We start from the raw sequence: 17,068 nt of genomic DNA, 5'->3' as shown, positions 1-17,068 counted from the left end.
TTTAAGGTAATTTGTTTCGGCAGCAATAGGAAACTAGTTCAGTGTTCACTGAAGGTTTTTTAAAAAACATAATCTTAGGAGAGAGAAACAAGGCTGAAGTCATCAGTATATCTGTTTAATCACTTGAGCAGAGTTCTTCAGACTGACACATTATCATTTGCTCCTCCATCAGGAACAAATCTGACCAAGAGGCCATGGTGGAGTTCCACAGAAAAGACAAGCAGCACTGAAATGGAGAAAGATCTTAGGGACTTTCTGTATTTCCCTTTACCGTAAAGGTTTTAAAAATGTGAATGCGAAAAAGGAATGCTGCAGTATATAGTCTGGTGGGATAGTGAGAAAGATCAATCATCTCAAAACAACTTCGTCTCCAGGATGAATTTGATAATTTAGGAAATAATGATCTGTCCTAGATATACTTCTTGACTTTTAGAAATACATGCAATCTTACATTTCATAAAAAAAAAAAAAGCAGGTGACAATCACTGACTATTCTATAAATATTATATTTGAGGCTAAGCTAAAAACAATCAAAAGTAATAAATGCATTTTTTCTTTGTATTTATTTAGCATTTTTCAATTAAAATTAAAGCTAAGAAAGAAACCAAATTGTTAACAATGGTTGTCTTTAGGTAATTGGTCTAGAGTTATTTTTTCTCTTTCTACATTTTTTATATTTTTCCAATTTTATTTAATGAATATGTACCACTTTTAAATTTGACAAATTAGACACCTTAAGAAATTAGTGAAGAAAGAGGGTTTTTTTTTAATATAGTGAATGTTAACAATTGGAAAGATGAAGTTACTTCTTAATTAATCTCCAGGAGCCAACTTCACATTGTATCAGCGACCTGTAAAAGTTCTTTGTAATAATTATACTTTTTAAAATATACCTGTGAAAAGGGAGATCAAGTAGGCCACCTTCTTTAGGAAACAGAAATCTAACTCAGATTGGCTCTACAAAAAGTAGAATTCATTAGTTCATGCAAATCAGTCAATATGTATACATCAGGTATACCTGTATTCAGTTATTCAAGGGCAGGGAGTTATGGTGAAAAGTTCTTTCTCATTGTTCTGCCTATTGCTGATTTCAAGTACCTGCCTTTTATGTTTAATAATCTGCCTGTGACCATATTAAATGGATCTATGATCTTCTTTGTTCCAGTTACTTCCTCTTTCACCTATGCACAAACAAAATATATACCCACTAGACCCTCAGGATAGTTTAATCAGTTCTTATACAATGGTTCAAGTGAAAAGTGACAATTGTAGAGGACTAGGAAGTGAAGATATGGGATTGGTCACAGAACCTCCAATGTAACTATTTCATTCCTTTGCATCACTCGGAAGAGAGAGCCCTCCTCCCCACCTGAGGTCTCTGGAGAAAGGAGGCCAAGCACAGGGCTCTGCCCTCCTATGCTCTCTCCCTTCTCTACACCAATTCCTATAATCCTCTCCTCTTTTATCCCTTCACCCTACTGTGTCAGCACTTCTCTCCATATTCTGAAAAGGTGCTTCCCCCGTCTCTCCTTACAAACTTGAATACAGCAGCTTTTCTCCACCTGGGTTTGCTGGCTTTGCAAGGGAAGAAGTGAACACAGGTCTCAGAGTCTGTTGGTTCCCTTAGAAGTAGAGGTAGAAAGAGATGTGAACTCTAGCTCTGTAGGCAGAAAAGAAAATTAAGAGAAGATTAAGATCTAAAATCGAGGAATCATTATACTAATTGCTAACCTTTATATAGTACTTACTATATGTCAGGCACTGCTGTATGTTACAAATATTAGTTCACTTAACCCACACAAAAAGCTCACCATAAACCCTGAATCTCCTACTTAACTACAGGATAGGCACGAGACCCTTGGCCTTGCTGAACTTCAGCTTAAAATGGGGATAACAGAAATATCTACCCATGGCTCATGGGATTATTGTGAGAGGAAGTAAGAAAATATATAAAGCATTTGTCTGGCACAATGTAAGAACAACATAAATCATTATCATCACAAAAGAAATTATCAGACACAACTTACACACCGGCTGATTAATTTCCTTTCTAAATCCCTGCTTATCTCACATAAATAATTCTTGTAACTCTCCACCATTTCCCCACATTTCTCTTAGAATTTTGATTCTCCCAACAGGGCAGATTATAAGAGAAAGGGGTCTTCTTGGGAACTCGGTAGCATTAAACCTACCCTTGAACCCCCTCTGATTCTCTGATTTTCTTTGCAATCCAATCCAAGGGATATTTTCCTTGCATCACAACTTCTCTCTAATCTTTAAATATTTTACTGAGTTCTTCCCTGTTCCCCAAAGACCTAAAATTTTGAAACTCGAAAGACAGGGAAAGATTCCTTTAGCTCTGCTATGCACTCTTTCCCTCTGAAGCTAGGAGCACAAGATAGTGCCCCTTAGTACTCGAAGTGTGGTCCTCAGACCAGCAGCACTGGCATTACCTGGGTGCTTGTTAGACATGTGCGGCTCTAAAAGAATAAAATCTATGAAATAAAGCAATATGCACTGGGGACTCTGAAAAAAATTAACCATGATCAATTAAAGCTGAATATTGAGATGAGGGTAAAAAAGTTGTTTTGAATTAATATCTGTGATGATTAATTTTATGTGTCAATTTAGAGATTGTTTTTGGATGTGATTAACATTTAAATTAGTGAACTCTGAGTAAAGCAGATAGCCCTCCATAATGTGGATAGGCCTCTCCAATCAACTGAAGGCCTAAATAGAACAAAAAGACTAGCCTCCCAAGCAAGAAGGAATCCTTCAACAGACTGCATTTGGACTTCACTTGCCCCATGGGCTCTCCTGGGTTGCAAGCCTGCCTGCCTGCCCACACTATAGATTTTATTAAGTGCCAGTCTCCACAATTACATGAGCAAAATCCTTAAGTCCCTCTCTGTCTCTCTGTCTCTCCCTCTACACACACACACACACACACACACACACACACACTCTCTCTCTCTCTCTCTCTCTCTCTCTCTCTCTCTCTCTCTCTCTTTCTCTATTTGTTCGGTTTCTCTGAAGAAACTGACTAACATAATATTTAAATTATAAAAGGGATTCCTCCCAGTGAAAAGATTTCACAGTATTACTCAGTAATGACCATCATCTTAATAGCTCTTAAATTCCTCTTCCTTAATGACTGAGAGTGCCTCAGTCTGCACTAAATGTCTACACAGATTTCATTTCTTCAGAGACTTTCTACTTTGAAAACAGAACTGGAGATTTGATTTTTTTTTTTTTTTTTTTTTTTTTTTGCTGCTTGTTGATTCTTAGAATTTAATTCCGTTCATATGTGTAAACTCCTGCAATTCTATCTTATTTAATGTCTTTTAAACTTAGACTTACAACTTTGGTTATTGAAAATTAGAATACAAATGCTCCTCGATTTACAATGGGATTACATCTCGATAAACTCATCGTAAATTGAAAATATTGTAAGTCAAAAATGCATATAATACACCTAACCTACAGAACATCATCATTTAACCTAGCTCACCTTAAATGTGCTCAGAACACAATATCCAGAAAAACACTGGCAACACAGTACACTGTAGATTATCAGTTGTTTACCCTACTGATCACATGCCCAACTTAGAGCTATGGCTCGCCGCCACTGCCCAGCATCACGGGAGAGTATCACGCTGTATATCAACAGCCCAGGAAAAGATCAAAATTCAAAATTCAAAGTACAGTTACCACTGAGTACATATTGCTTTCTCACCAAGGTAAAGTCGAATCATCATAAGTCGAGTAACATCTGTATTCTTCGTCAGATTCCTTCATCGTTATTCTCAGTTAAATTTAGATTTTTCAGCTGTGTTCTACTCCTTTTCTCAATTTTCCTCAACTGTTATAGTATATGATATAATGTACACAATAGCGAAAAGCTCTCCATGTGTTTTCAGTAATTTGATATGTATTTATTTCCAGGATAGATATCCTGAGATGACCAAAAAAAAAAAAAACCAGAACAGAACAGAACAAACTGATTTTATTCTCCTTCAATGTCTTTCAAATTAACTTATTTCCAGTTTTAAGGTCCAAAGACGCTATTTGTTGGAGGAGAATCATCTTTAGGGAATATACCAACATCTCTACAGATAGGACATGGAAAAGTATGTCTCATTCATTCATTCAATAAGTAAATGTTAAGCTTGTAGGTCTGGGCAGCGCACTAGGCTAAGTGTTGAAAAGATACCACTAAAGACTGGTCCACAATCTTTTATCTACAATTTGGAAGTTCTAACAACTGCCATTTTCTTTTGAAATCTTGTCCCAAAATTCATTTGGCTGCAAAACTAGATCTCAGATAACAGAAGGCTATTTGTAGTCTTTATTGTTTCCACTTAAGTTGAATGTTTATGTCTGTCACTGCCAAAATATTTATGTATTTGACTGAAAAGTGAAGATCCAGATCCATTAATTTCATATTAATGGTGTATGCACCATTTTACCTTTCCAAAAAATGGGGGGAAAATCTGATTCTGAAACACTTCTGAGTCCAAGTATTTCAAATAGAGATTGCAAATCTGTTTGTTCCAAAGGAACTTACAGACCTATGCATATTAGAATCACCTGATCAGCTGTTAAAACGTGTCAGTGCTTAGTTCTTACACAGGATCTTTTAAAACAAACCGTGGGTGCCATCAGTATTTTTTAAAAGCTCCCCAGGTGATTCTAATATACAATCAGGCTTGAGAGCCTCTGTAATTGATGTACAGAATGACAGGATTCTGATTAGGTAACTTCGGAAGTGCCTGTTAGAGTTCAGAATCCCGATCTTTAAGGGGGATGCTGAAAAAGTGGAGTATGTTGAGAAGAGAGTGACCAAACAGAGGAGGTGGTAGTGAACATCATGTAAGAAATCATGACATCGGAAAATAACTATAGAAATTGAAAATATATAATAGAGAAGAAAAGAATTAAGCAAAGTGTTTATAATATTAGCCTATAGGATTTGATTTTGTCTGCATGGTTCAAGAACATAAATCAAATTCTAATTCAACAAATATTTATTGATCACTCTTCCGTGCTAAGATCTATGCCAGAGACTTACATATATGTCCTCATTCAATTACTTTAATTCTCATTTAATGTTATTTTTACCACAACATTTTGAGGTAGATATCATCCATTTTTCACAGATAAGGAAACTACAGCCCAATAGGAGTAGAGCATTTTGCCCATGATCACAAAACTATTAGCGAGTGGAGTCAAGATTCAAAACTGGTTTTAACAGATCTCATGCTTATTGTCCTTCTCACAACTACCTCCAAGAGTGAAAGATACAAAAAGGCAGATTTGAGGGCTTATAATAAGAAAAAATTTTTCTAATTGTTAGAACATGACTGGGAATGGTATGGGCAGTCATGGGATATAGTGAGTTTTTCATTATTAGAGGTAATCGAGCAACAGCTAAGTGATTACTTAGCAATTATATTATAGATAAGTTTTGATGTCAGATAACATATTGGGTGACAAATATCTTGAGTCTCTCCCTACTCTGAAACCATCAAATCTATGACTTTATACAAGTAGAAAGTTAAATAACAAAGCAAGTCAGCAATTAGGAACCACATATACAAGTGATACAGGAGTTTCAAAACCAGGAGAAGGCTCTATGAACAGTGTGTTCCAGAAATGACTTCCTGGAGATACCTTAAGAATGGCTTGGGTTTGGGCAGGGTATTTCATGAGAACAGCACTAACAGAGGCACAGAGGCAAGACATGCTTGGGAAACAATAATTATTTCAGCCCAGCTTGGGTAAAAAACTCATGTAAAGAGATAAGATTAAGTAACAACATTAGAAATAGGACTGGCTAGAGGACTCTAAGAATGTTTTTTTTCAAGGTATCACATGAATAATATTTAAAAAAAAAAAAAAAAGGACAAGAAGACTAAATAGAAGATGGCTACAATCATACAGGACCCAAAAGAAGACAGTACTAAAAGGATGAGAAAGAAAAGGACAGGAAGAATTATCAGAACCTTTACATCAACATGAATTTTAAATGGATTAAAAATATAATTGTAAAAATTAAACTATGACTGTACTGAAATAAAATTTAGGTAAGCTCCTTTATAATCTTGAAGTGGAAAAGGATTTTCTAAGCATAATTACAAAATAAGAAGTAAAGAAAAATACTGACTTTTTTGAGGCTATAAATTTCTTTTTGTACATTATTTTTTAAATTTTATTTTTTTATTCTAACCCCCTCCCTTTGGTAACGACTAGTCTATTGTCCGTGTCCATGAGTCTCTGTTTGTCCTGTTCAATTGTTGCTTTTAGGTGTACGTCCCACATATAAGTGATATCATGTGATTTTCAACCTTTTCTGTCTGGCTTATTTCTGGCTTAGTATAATTATTTCAAGGTCCATCCATGTTTTTGCAAATAGCAGTATTTCACCTCTTCTTATGGCTGAGTAATATTTCATTGTATATATGTACCACAGCTTCTTTAGCCAATCATCTATCATAGGACATTTCAATTGCTTCCATGTCCTGGTCACTGTGAATAATGCTGCTATGAATATTGGTGTGCAAATATCTTTTTGGATATGAGTTTTCAAGTCCTTGAGGTAAATACCCAGTAGAAGGAATGCTGGATCATATGATAAATCAAGTCTTAGTTGTTTGAGGAAACTCCAAACTGTTTTTCAAAGTCGCTGTACCAATTTTCAGTCCCACCAGTAGTAAATGAGGGCTCCTATTTCTCCACATCCTCTCCAACATTCGTTATTACTTGTCCTGTTGATTATAGCCATTCTAACAACTGTGAGATGGTATCTCGTGGTTTTGATTTGTATTTCTCTAATAGCTAGTGATGTTGAGCATCTTTTCATATATTTGTTAGCCATTTGTATGTCCTCCAGGGAGTAGTTTCTGTTCAAGTCCTCTACCCATTTTTTGATTGGGTCATTTGATTTTTTTGTTATTGAGTCATATGAGTTCTTTGTATATTTTGGATATTAGGCCCTAATCGGAGGCATTGCTTGCAAATATATTTTCCCATTCAGATGGTTGTCTCTTTACCTTATTGACAGTTTCTTTTGCTGAGCAGCTTTTGAGTTTGATGTAGTCCCATTCATTTATTTTTGCTTTTACTTCCTTTGCCTTTGAGGTCAAATTCATAAAATCCTCTTTAAGTCTCAGGGCCTTGAGTTTAGTTCCTATGTTTTCTTCTATGAATTTTATTGTTTCAGATCTTATATTCAGGCTCTTAATCCATTTTGAGTTAATTTTGATGTGTGGTGATAGACAATATTCTAGTTTCATTTTTTTGCAGATGGCTTTCCAGTTTTCCCAGCACCAGCTATTGAAGAGGCTTTCTTTTCCACTGCATATTTTTGGCTTCTTTGTTGAAAATTATTTGCCCATATAAATATAGCTTTACTTCTGGACTCTCAATTCTGGTCCGTGTGTCTGTTTTGCTGCCAATACCATGCCGTTTTGATTACTGTTGCTTTCTGGTATAATCTGAAGTCGGGCAGAGTGATGCCCCCAGGCTCGTTCTTTTTTCTCAGGATGGCTTTGGCAATTCGGGGTCCTTTGTGCTTCCATACAAATCTGATGATTTTTTGTTCTATTTCTTTAAAAAATGCTGATGGGATTTTGATGGGATTGCATTAAATCTATATAATGCTTTAGGTAATATGGTCATTTTAACTATGTTGATTCTTCCAATCCAAGAACACAGAATATCTTTCCATTTCTTTATATCATCTTCGATTTCTTTTACTAAGGTCATATAGTTTTCATTATATAGGTCCTTCACGTTTCATTATATTTATTCCTACATATTTTATTCTTTTTGTTGCAATTGCAAAAAGAATTATTTTTTCCACTTCTTTTTCTGACACGTTGTTATTAGAGTATAGGAATGCTATGGATTTTTGAACATTGATTTTGTATCCAGAAACTTTACTGTTATTTGTTTATTGTTTCTAGTAATATTCTTGTGGAGTCTTTATGGTTTTCTATATAGAGAATCATGTCATCTTCAAATAGTGACAGTTTGACTTCTTCATTTCCTGTTTGGATGCCTTTTATATCTTTCTCTTTCCTGATTGCACTCGCTAGGACCTCCAATGTTATATTGAATAACAGTGGCAATAGTAGACAGCCTCACCTCGTTCCTGATCTTAGAGGGAAGGTTTTCAGTTTTTCACCATTAAGTATAATGTTGGCTGAGGGTTTGTCATATATGGCCTTCATTATGTTAAGTTACTTTCCTTCTATACCAATTTTGTTAAGTGTTTTGATCATAAATAGGTGCTGTATCTTTTCAAAGGCTTTTTCTACATTTATTGATAAGATCATATGATTCCTGTTTTTTAATTTGTTTACATGGTGTATCACATTAATCGATTTGCTTATGTTGAACCATCCTTATGCCCCTGGGATGAAGCCCACTTGATCATGGTGTATAATCTTTTTAATATGTTGCTGTATTCAGTTCTCTAGTGTCTTATTTAGGATTTTTGCATTTGTGTTCGTGTGAGAGATTGGTCTGTAGTTTTCTTTTTTTGTGTTATCTTTACCAGGTTTTTGGTATCAAAGTAATATTGGCCTCATAAAAGAGTTGGGGAGTATTGCCTCCTCTTCGATTTTTTGGAAGAGTTTGAGGAGAATAGGTATTAAATCTTTGAATTCACTGGTGAAGCCATCTGGTCCTACACTTTTACTTTTGGTAGGTTTTTAATGATTGTTTCAATTTCCATACTGCTTATTGGTCTATTTAGATTTTCCAGTTCTTGATTCAGTCTAGGAAGGTTATATTTTTCTAAGTACTAGTCCATTTCTTCTAGGTTATTAAATTTGGTGTTATATACTTTTTCATAGTATTCTTGTATGATCCTTTCTATTTCTGCAGTGTCTGTCATAATTTCCCTTTTCATCCCTGATTTTGTTTATTTGTGTTCTTTCTCTTTTTTCTTTAGTGAGTCTAGCCAGGGGTTTGTTACTGACACTTTTATATACATAAAAGTTAACAGTTCTGGTTGGGCAAAATAAAACATAAATTAAGTTAAAAGACAACTTATAACCTGGAGGAAATATTAGCAATATATATAACATTAACTAGAAGTTAATATCCATATAATATCTTTAATATAAGACCTCTTTATAAAAACACTTTGAAAAAGATGAACACCCTCCCCCAAAAAAAAGAATATATAAAGGACATGAATAGGCAATTCACAAAATAAGTGAAATATTCAAAACATCAAATGACATCCTGGAGAAAGAGACACCTCCTAATGATAAAAGCAAAATTTTGTTAACTTAGCAATAAGTATCAAATAATAAATTTATACATTTTGAGGCCAAATAATTTTACTTCTAACAATTTAGCCTAAAGAAATCATCAGAAAGGTATATGTATAAAGATGTTCATTGTGGTGTTCTTATTAGTAATAAAAAGTAGATATAAGTTTAGTGTTCTTTAAGAGGATATGGGTTAAATACATTAAGGTACATCTCTTTATTTGAATGCTATGAAACCATTAAAAATTATTTTGTATATATAGATTTTGCTAATGTGAAAACATTTCCACAGTTCATAAGGCAATTATCAAGTTAACAAGATTACCAAAAATGTGTACAGTATAATCCTATTTTTGAAAATATATTTGCAAGTACAAATGTAAAGTGTCTGGAAGAATATATACTACAATTCTGACAAAGAGTATCTCCGGATGGTGATATTACTGATAATTTTTTCCTTTTTTTATACCTGCTAAAATATGTGAAATTTTATAACTGAATGTATTCTTTAATATTTATTTTACAAAAGGAGAATAAGGCCATTTTTACTAGGGAGCTAGGAAAATAATTAGCCTTAACAAATAGATGTGGGTGACAAGAGAGACAGCAGAATTAATAATGATACTGAGGTGCTGACCTGCAATTAATGGGAGGATCATATTGCAAGTAAAGAAAGGGCTACAGCAAGGGTATCACTTTGGAGCTGAGAAGCTGAGTATCGGGTTAATGCTATGTTTGAGAGGACATGTCTGACAAGCATTCTTTCTTCATTGGCCAAAACCAAAATGAACATCAGAATCACATAGGTTTCAGCCTACTATGTTGAAAATAAGGTCCTAGACTCAACGGATGGTTTTGAGGCAGGGCATGAACAAAATATCAAAAGTTTAAAGACATGATCAGTATTACCAATTTTTTCATTATTTTTGCCATATACTCCAATATACTCAGCATGAATCTATTAATGTTCCTGTCTTTATTTAAACTTTTGATATTTTATTTGCATTGATTTTTTTACATTAATTTCAATTTTTAAAAATGCTCCATTAAGACATTATTTATCTTGATTCCTGAGGGGGGTTTTCTGGTGCTACACCCTAGTACCAGCCCTGTTTAAGAGAAATGGACATGATTTTACCCATGTTTTCTAGGGCTGTCCTAACAAAGTACCATAAACTGGGTGGCTTAAAAGAAATTTATTGCATCGTGGTCCTGGAGGCTAGAAGTCTAAGATCAAGGTGTTAGAGACCTGGTTCCTTCTGGGGGCTATGCTACAGGATCTGTTCTATGCCTCTCTCCTAGCTTCCAGTGGTCTACTGGAGATCTTTGGTGTTTCTTGATTTTTAGACGTACAACCCCAATCTTTGCTTTCTTATTTACATGGTATTCTCCCTGTGTGTTTGTCTGTCTCCCAATTTTCTCTATTTTATTAGGACACTGGGATTAGGGACCCACCCTACTTTAGTATAATCTCATTTTATCTTAACTAATTACACCTACCATCACCCTAAAGTCACATTATGAGGTACAAGGGTTGGGACTTCAACATATGAATTTGGGGAGAGGGACACACTTCAACCTATAACACTATGTTAAATAAATTTTCTATTTGTTTTAGTCTAGTATCCTTTAGAATTTCAACAGTTAATTCCAGAATCTCTTCTCTGTACTCAGTAATGAGTAGAGTTGTATATGGCTTCCTTTTGACCACAATTATCTCTGTATCTATCCAGAAGCAAGTATCTTATAGTCTTGGGAATATGTACTCACCTCAATATTGCCTAATCACCAATCCATTATTTCTGATTCTTCCAACTCAGGCTCTTGAACAGAAAGAAGGAAGCAAAGAAAAGCTGAAAAGTCATTGAGCAGCATAAACCCTGGGAGATCTGGTAAATCCTAGAAGGTAACCCCATGCTATCTGCAGTCACACATGCATCCTCCATTCCCTGTCATTCATACCCAGTCTTTAGGAAAGAATGGAGGTATCGTGTTTGCATTTCACTTTCACTTTATATCGCTGAAGTAACAATGATCAGCCTTAGTTGAGTGCCTTTATAGACATGATTCAACTTAATCCTCACAACAAATCTAGGAAGTAATATAAATGTGGAAACCGAGGCTTAGAGTTCACACAGCCACTAAGTGCCAGACTCAGGATTTACACTCAGATCTCTCTGACATCAGAGCCCCGACATAAGAAGCTCTATAACATAACAGACATAGATCTTCAGCCTAATCCTAAGGCTCTGTCAAGCCAGGGAAAGCCAGTCTCACCAGGATCAGACCACTACACAGAAGATCCTCCAAATAAACCTCACTTCCACCCTTTTCTGCCACTCACAGAAACTGTCCATGTGCTGATCTCTTATCTTCCCTCCCATTACCTAGACTAATCTTGGAGCCCTTCATAGCAGCACTCCTGCTGCGTCAGTAACTTTCTAACAGAGATGCTGGTAGATACATGTTCTTAATAGGAAACTAGTATATATTCCCTGGTCAGTGTAAACATAGTTTTCTTAAAGATTAAGACAGTGGAGCACTGACCATAATCTCATCCAAACTATATTTGAGCACTATGGGATTCATTGTGAGCCAGCAATGATTGCGGAGTTCCTCTATTGTATTTTTACAGAGTCTATAATTTATAGGTTTTCCTTCTCTTCCTCCATAAAAATCTTTGCACAGATGGTTTTTCATAAAGAGAATTTGCAAAGATGGTATATAAATGAGCAGAACTCACAAATGTTCTCCACCCTGATATAATTTAATGTTTTCATGAAGCCACTTAATGATGTGCAACAGACAGCAGAATTTGTGTCTCTATAACTCATGATAATTAATTCAATGGGTAAACAATTAGAGTATTAAATAGTGTTAGCCCAAGGCTGAGCAAAAGGGAAAAAGAGGAATGGAAGAAAGAAATGCAAAGATTCAAAGATCCCAAGCCATACCCATTGATTTTTTTGAGGAGATTTGCAGGAAGGAACAGCAACAAAACTAAGAAAAAAGGATAAATGAGCATATCTCCTTGTTATTTGTTTTTTTATCGCCATCTTTCCATGACAACATAAAATTAGACAAATACTTGGTCTATGTATCAAAGCACAATCTATGCTTATTCACTTACCTGTGCCACATTGAATTGTACTAAGCTTTGTCATCATCGAAGTCTTAATGGGGTCGTCTTTCAAATCACTGTTTCCAAATTCTCTAGAAAGCATTCTTCTGATATTTTCAGGGTAGTCAAATGAAATGTTTCCTCTTAAATTAATTGTCTTTCCCATCATCGTTTCTTCTTTACAGGGTTTTACAATACCTGCTCTCCCCCTCCATATGCCATCTCAACCTAGTTTTGGTCAAAGCATAAGAATACTGTTATATAGATCTGGATCATTTACCACTATCTGCAGTGATTCCCCAGTGCCTGTCAGACTCTTTGACTCTAACCTTCCAAAGATGCACAATTTGTCTTTTAAAACTTTGAGTCAAATATAATTTTAGAATCACTTTAAAGCTTTGAAATAAGAATATAGAACCAAATTTAAGCATGAAATATGTCTTTGATGTAAAATTTTATTCCTATAGAGATGACATCTGTTCACTATGTACTGTGTTCATGTCTGCTCATTACATTATTTCTGATGGGATACATGCAACCAAACTTAAGAAATAGCCTCTTTCTTGAAACAGTAGACTCATCCTTGGACTATATTCTCTAGGTTTCCTTGTTACCTAACTCAATCTATTTCTGTCTCCTGTAATGTTTACCACTTTACTTCCTTCCTTTTAGAATAAAAGAGATGGAATTATCTATTTCCAAGGTGAAATATACACAATAAGAAAGTATAAATGCACTTTATTTTTTTAAAAGTTTGATAAAATAAAATGGAAACGTATACTATATAAAATAATTCACCACATAGCTTTAATTATTATTCACCTCCTCATAAAATTACATTTTCCAGTTATTATTGGAAGAGATTTACCTATAATTATGGTAATAAGGTTCTGGACCTTTAGACCCCACTATGACCCATCAGCAGCAAGCAAGTAATAACTGACCTACAAATCCTTAATATTTGGTTTTGATAGAGTTCCTTAGGAAAAAATATATTCACTCTTCCTATTTTGAAGGGAAATCACTACATTATCATTTAATGAGTAAGTATCTTTTTGTTTAATTACAACATCTTGGTGAAATAATGGCAATTTTCCCAAACAAAAAATGAACAAATGCCTGTAATCTCCACTAGAAGAACCAGCCCTTTCTCCCTAAGTATCAGATCCTTTCAGAGTCTTCAGGAATAAAACATGAAAATAGCCAAGAGTCTGGCAGGCAGAATCTTTGGAACTACTATACAATTCAGTCTATTGGCATCAGGTCAGTAACTAATGAGATGTTCGAGCTTGGCTCAAAAGCAAATATTTTTGCAAAGGTTCACACATAGGTTAAGAACCTGTCCACATTTCCTTATATCCTCAAAATTCAATACTATATTAATTTCCATTAAAACTACCCATAGTAAGCACTGGGATATAAGAAGATGGGAGGATAAAAATCTGGCAATGTGGTTTTCATCTATAATTCTAAGATACTGTCCTGGTTGTGGAGTGGGGAACAGGGGTGTCAGCCAGTGATATCATCTTTCTGAGGTGTTAATGGCATCTCTTAGAATCTTAGCCACTAGGCTGGAAAAAGGTCCAAGACAAATCATAAATCACAATACTCCTGACATTGTATCACCAAGGATGTTACTCAGATCTATATGTGGCCTTCTCAAGATCTAGTAAAAACAAATATATACATATATGTGTATATATTTCTCTGTGTGTGTGTGTGTGTGTGTGTGTGTGTGTGTGTGTGTGTGCATAATGTATAGCAATACAGAAAGACAAAAGGGAGTGGAACACAGACTAAGGTGGGTCCATAATATTCCCTATCTTCAGACTTCTATTGCTTAAACTGAGTTCTAGCATTCCTATTTGAAAACATATCTTTTTAAACTTAATCCAGATATAGAAGAGAAAACACATCTGCCACTTTCCCTACTTTATGCCAACTTCTTTCTTCTTCTCCCCAAGGAAAAAAGAATTGCTAGCAGATTGATAAGGCTCAAAATACTCATTTGGTCACATTTAAAAGTACAAGAATTCACTGTGCATTTAAAGTGCATAAGGCACACAGAGATTCTCTCTTGGCCTTCTTCCTTCTTGGGGTTGGGTGTGTAAATAGACCTGGAATTGCCACCAAGAAAAGGCAGGCCTGGCCAGGTCTCAAGGAGCTGGTCATTGCTTCCCACTACTATAATTTGTGGCTGCCCAAAGGGTGGTGACATGACAAGATCAGATTGGTGTTGGGAGCAGAAGGTGCGAGTTCCTGCTTAGGCTTACATGAATACTTTTAAAATAAGCACTGATAGAGTCTGGTCAAGATAGCAAAGTAGGTAAATGCCGAGCTGGCCTCCTATCATGACCACATCAAAGTTACAACTAAACTACAGAAGAATCACTGAGAATCACCTAAAATCCAGCTGAAGAGAAGTCCTATAAGTAAGGTTATACAGAAGAAGCCACTTCCAGATTTGTAGGAGGAATAGAGATGTGGAACTACTGGTCCCAGACCCACATGTGGTAATTAAAAGTCAGGAGGGATATCTCAGCTGTGGACATTCCTCCCTGTCTCCCGGAAAGTGAGGGGTCCAAACCCTACACCAGGCTCCCCAGCCCAGAGTACCAGTGCAGGCAAGGGAAGTCCCCAAAACTTCTGTCTATGAAAACCAATAGAGATTGTGGCTGAGTGAGATGTGGGGCAGATGGAGTCCTAGGCACTCCTCTTAAAGGGTCCACACACGGTCTTACTCACTCCAAGCTCCAGCTCTAGGGCAGTAGCGCAAAAAATGCCAGAGACATACGGTGAGGAACTAAATTGTCCAACTTCAGGGAAGGGCAGTAGAGACAGCTTTCTCCCAGATAACAGTGTTAGCAGAAGCCACTGTCCCTTTGTACACGCAGGTGGGCATCATATCTGAATCTCTATCAACCTGGCTAAAACCATTTGCCCTACCCTGGTGATTCCCTGAGACCCTGTCCCGCTCAACTTGTGGCCCCATCCCAGCCATTTCCAGTGGCTTTTCCATACAAACAACTTTTCTTGGCTCATGTTGTAAACTTTGAAATCTCTCAAAGGTTCGTAAATGCCAAATAAGCAGTATCTTGTCTCAGCATGTCCTGTACCTCTTGCTAAGTAGCCCCAAAGCACAGCATTAGCAACAGCTGGCCTCAGTTCATAGCTTAGCCTCTCTCAGGCACCTCCAAGCCCGGCACAAGTAGCAACCATCTGAATATCAGTTTGTAGCTCATACCAAGGGGCCCCAGGCAGGGAACAAGCAATGGCTAACTTTGGCCTGCAACAGAGACCCACCAAAGAGGCCTGAGAACCAACACACCTGTTGGCCAGCTTCAAACCACACAAGAGCACCACCCAACCACCTCCACAAAAGACACACTCAAAAGGCAGACTGAGCAGGCACTAGAGCCCTGCTAATGCGAATCCTGCTCCATAGGATCAGCCCCAGTACAACAGCTCCTCCACTGTAGTCATGGCCAGTTCTCACAACTAATTAGCCTGAGGGTCAATACCCCCCATGGAAGTGCAAACAATAACCAAGTCTTAACTACAATAGGAGGGCACATAACCCATACAAGGGACATACCCAGAGCACACAGCTCAGGTGACCAGGGAAACCATGCTACTGGGCCCCAGAGGACACCTAAGACATAAGGCCACTCTACTAAGACTGGGAGACATAAGAGCCCTACCTAAGACATAGAAACAAACACAGGGAGGCAGCCGAAATGAAGAGACAAAGAAACATGTCCCAAATGAAAAAACAGAACAAAGCTCTAGAAAAAACTACACAAAATGGAAGCAAGCAATCTACCAGATGCAGAGTTCAAAATGCTAGTTATAAAAATGTTCAATGATCTCAGTGAGAACAGAGAGAGGAAACATAAAAATGGAGATACAAAACATAAAAAAAGAACCAGTCAAAAATGAAGAATACAAGAACTGAAATTAAGAATACATTAGAGAGAAATCAAAACCACAATGATATGTCATCTCACACCTGTTAGAATGGTTATCATCAATAGGACAAGTAATAACGGGTTGGAGAGTATGCGGGGGAAAAGGAACACACATACACTGCTGGTAAGACTGCAAACTGGTAGAACCACTATGGAAAACAGTATGGAGTGTCCTCGAAAAACTAAGACTTGAAATACCATATGATCCAGCAATACCTCTTCTGGGGATTTACCCAAAAAACCTGAGAACATTTATCCTCAAAGATACATGCACCCAGATGTTCACAGCAGCCTTGTTCACAGTGGCCAGGACATGAAAGTGATCAAAGTGCCCTGCAATAGATGACTGGACAAAGAAGACGTGTACAAAGAAGAAACAATGGAAATATTACTCAGCTATATATATATAAAAAAAAAAAAGATGAAATACTGCTATTTGCAACAACATGAATGGATCTTGAGATAATCATGCTAAGTGAAAAAAGTCAGACAGAAAAAGTTGAAAACCATATGATATCACTCACATGTGAAATATAAATCTAAGAGCAACAAACATGACAAACAAACAGAGACTCATAGACATGGACAGTGGATTAGTATTTACCAGAGGCAAGATGGGGAGGGGGAAGGCAGACAGGGGTAAAAGGGGTCAAATGTGTGGAGACAGAAGAAAATCTAACTCTGGGTGGTGAACA

The 17,068-nt window shown here is 36.4% G+C and overlaps 1 protein-coding gene and 1 long non-coding RNA gene across 2 annotated transcripts in view; both read right to left on the bottom strand.

The window, feature by feature from the left end:
* Positions 1-17,068, bottom strand: part of KIAA1324L (KIAA1324 like) — a 235,517-nt gene that overhangs the window by 175,121 nt on the left and 43,328 nt on the right. The gene's annotated exons all lie outside the window — the stretch shown is intronic.
* LOC111742879 overlaps positions 11,054-17,068 on the bottom strand; it is a 30,370-nt gene continuing 24,355 nt past the window's right edge. The window contains exons 2-3 of the long non-coding RNA XR_002781521.1: positions 12,415-12,633; positions 11,054-11,107 (exon numbers count right to left, since the gene is read on the bottom strand). This is a non-coding gene — a long non-coding RNA (uncharacterized LOC111742879). The remainder of the gene's footprint in view (positions 11,108-12,414; positions 12,634-17,068) is intronic.

Source organism: Pteropus vampyrus, unplaced genomic scaffold (assembly GCF_000151845.1).
Source record: "Pteropus vampyrus isolate Shadow unplaced genomic scaffold, Pvam_2.0 Scaffold4, whole genome shotgun sequence".
In the NCBI taxonomy this organism is placed as follows: domain Eukaryota; kingdom Metazoa; phylum Chordata; class Mammalia; order Chiroptera; family Pteropodidae; genus Pteropus; species Pteropus vampyrus.
This window is presented reverse-complemented; position numbering and strand designations above follow the sequence as displayed.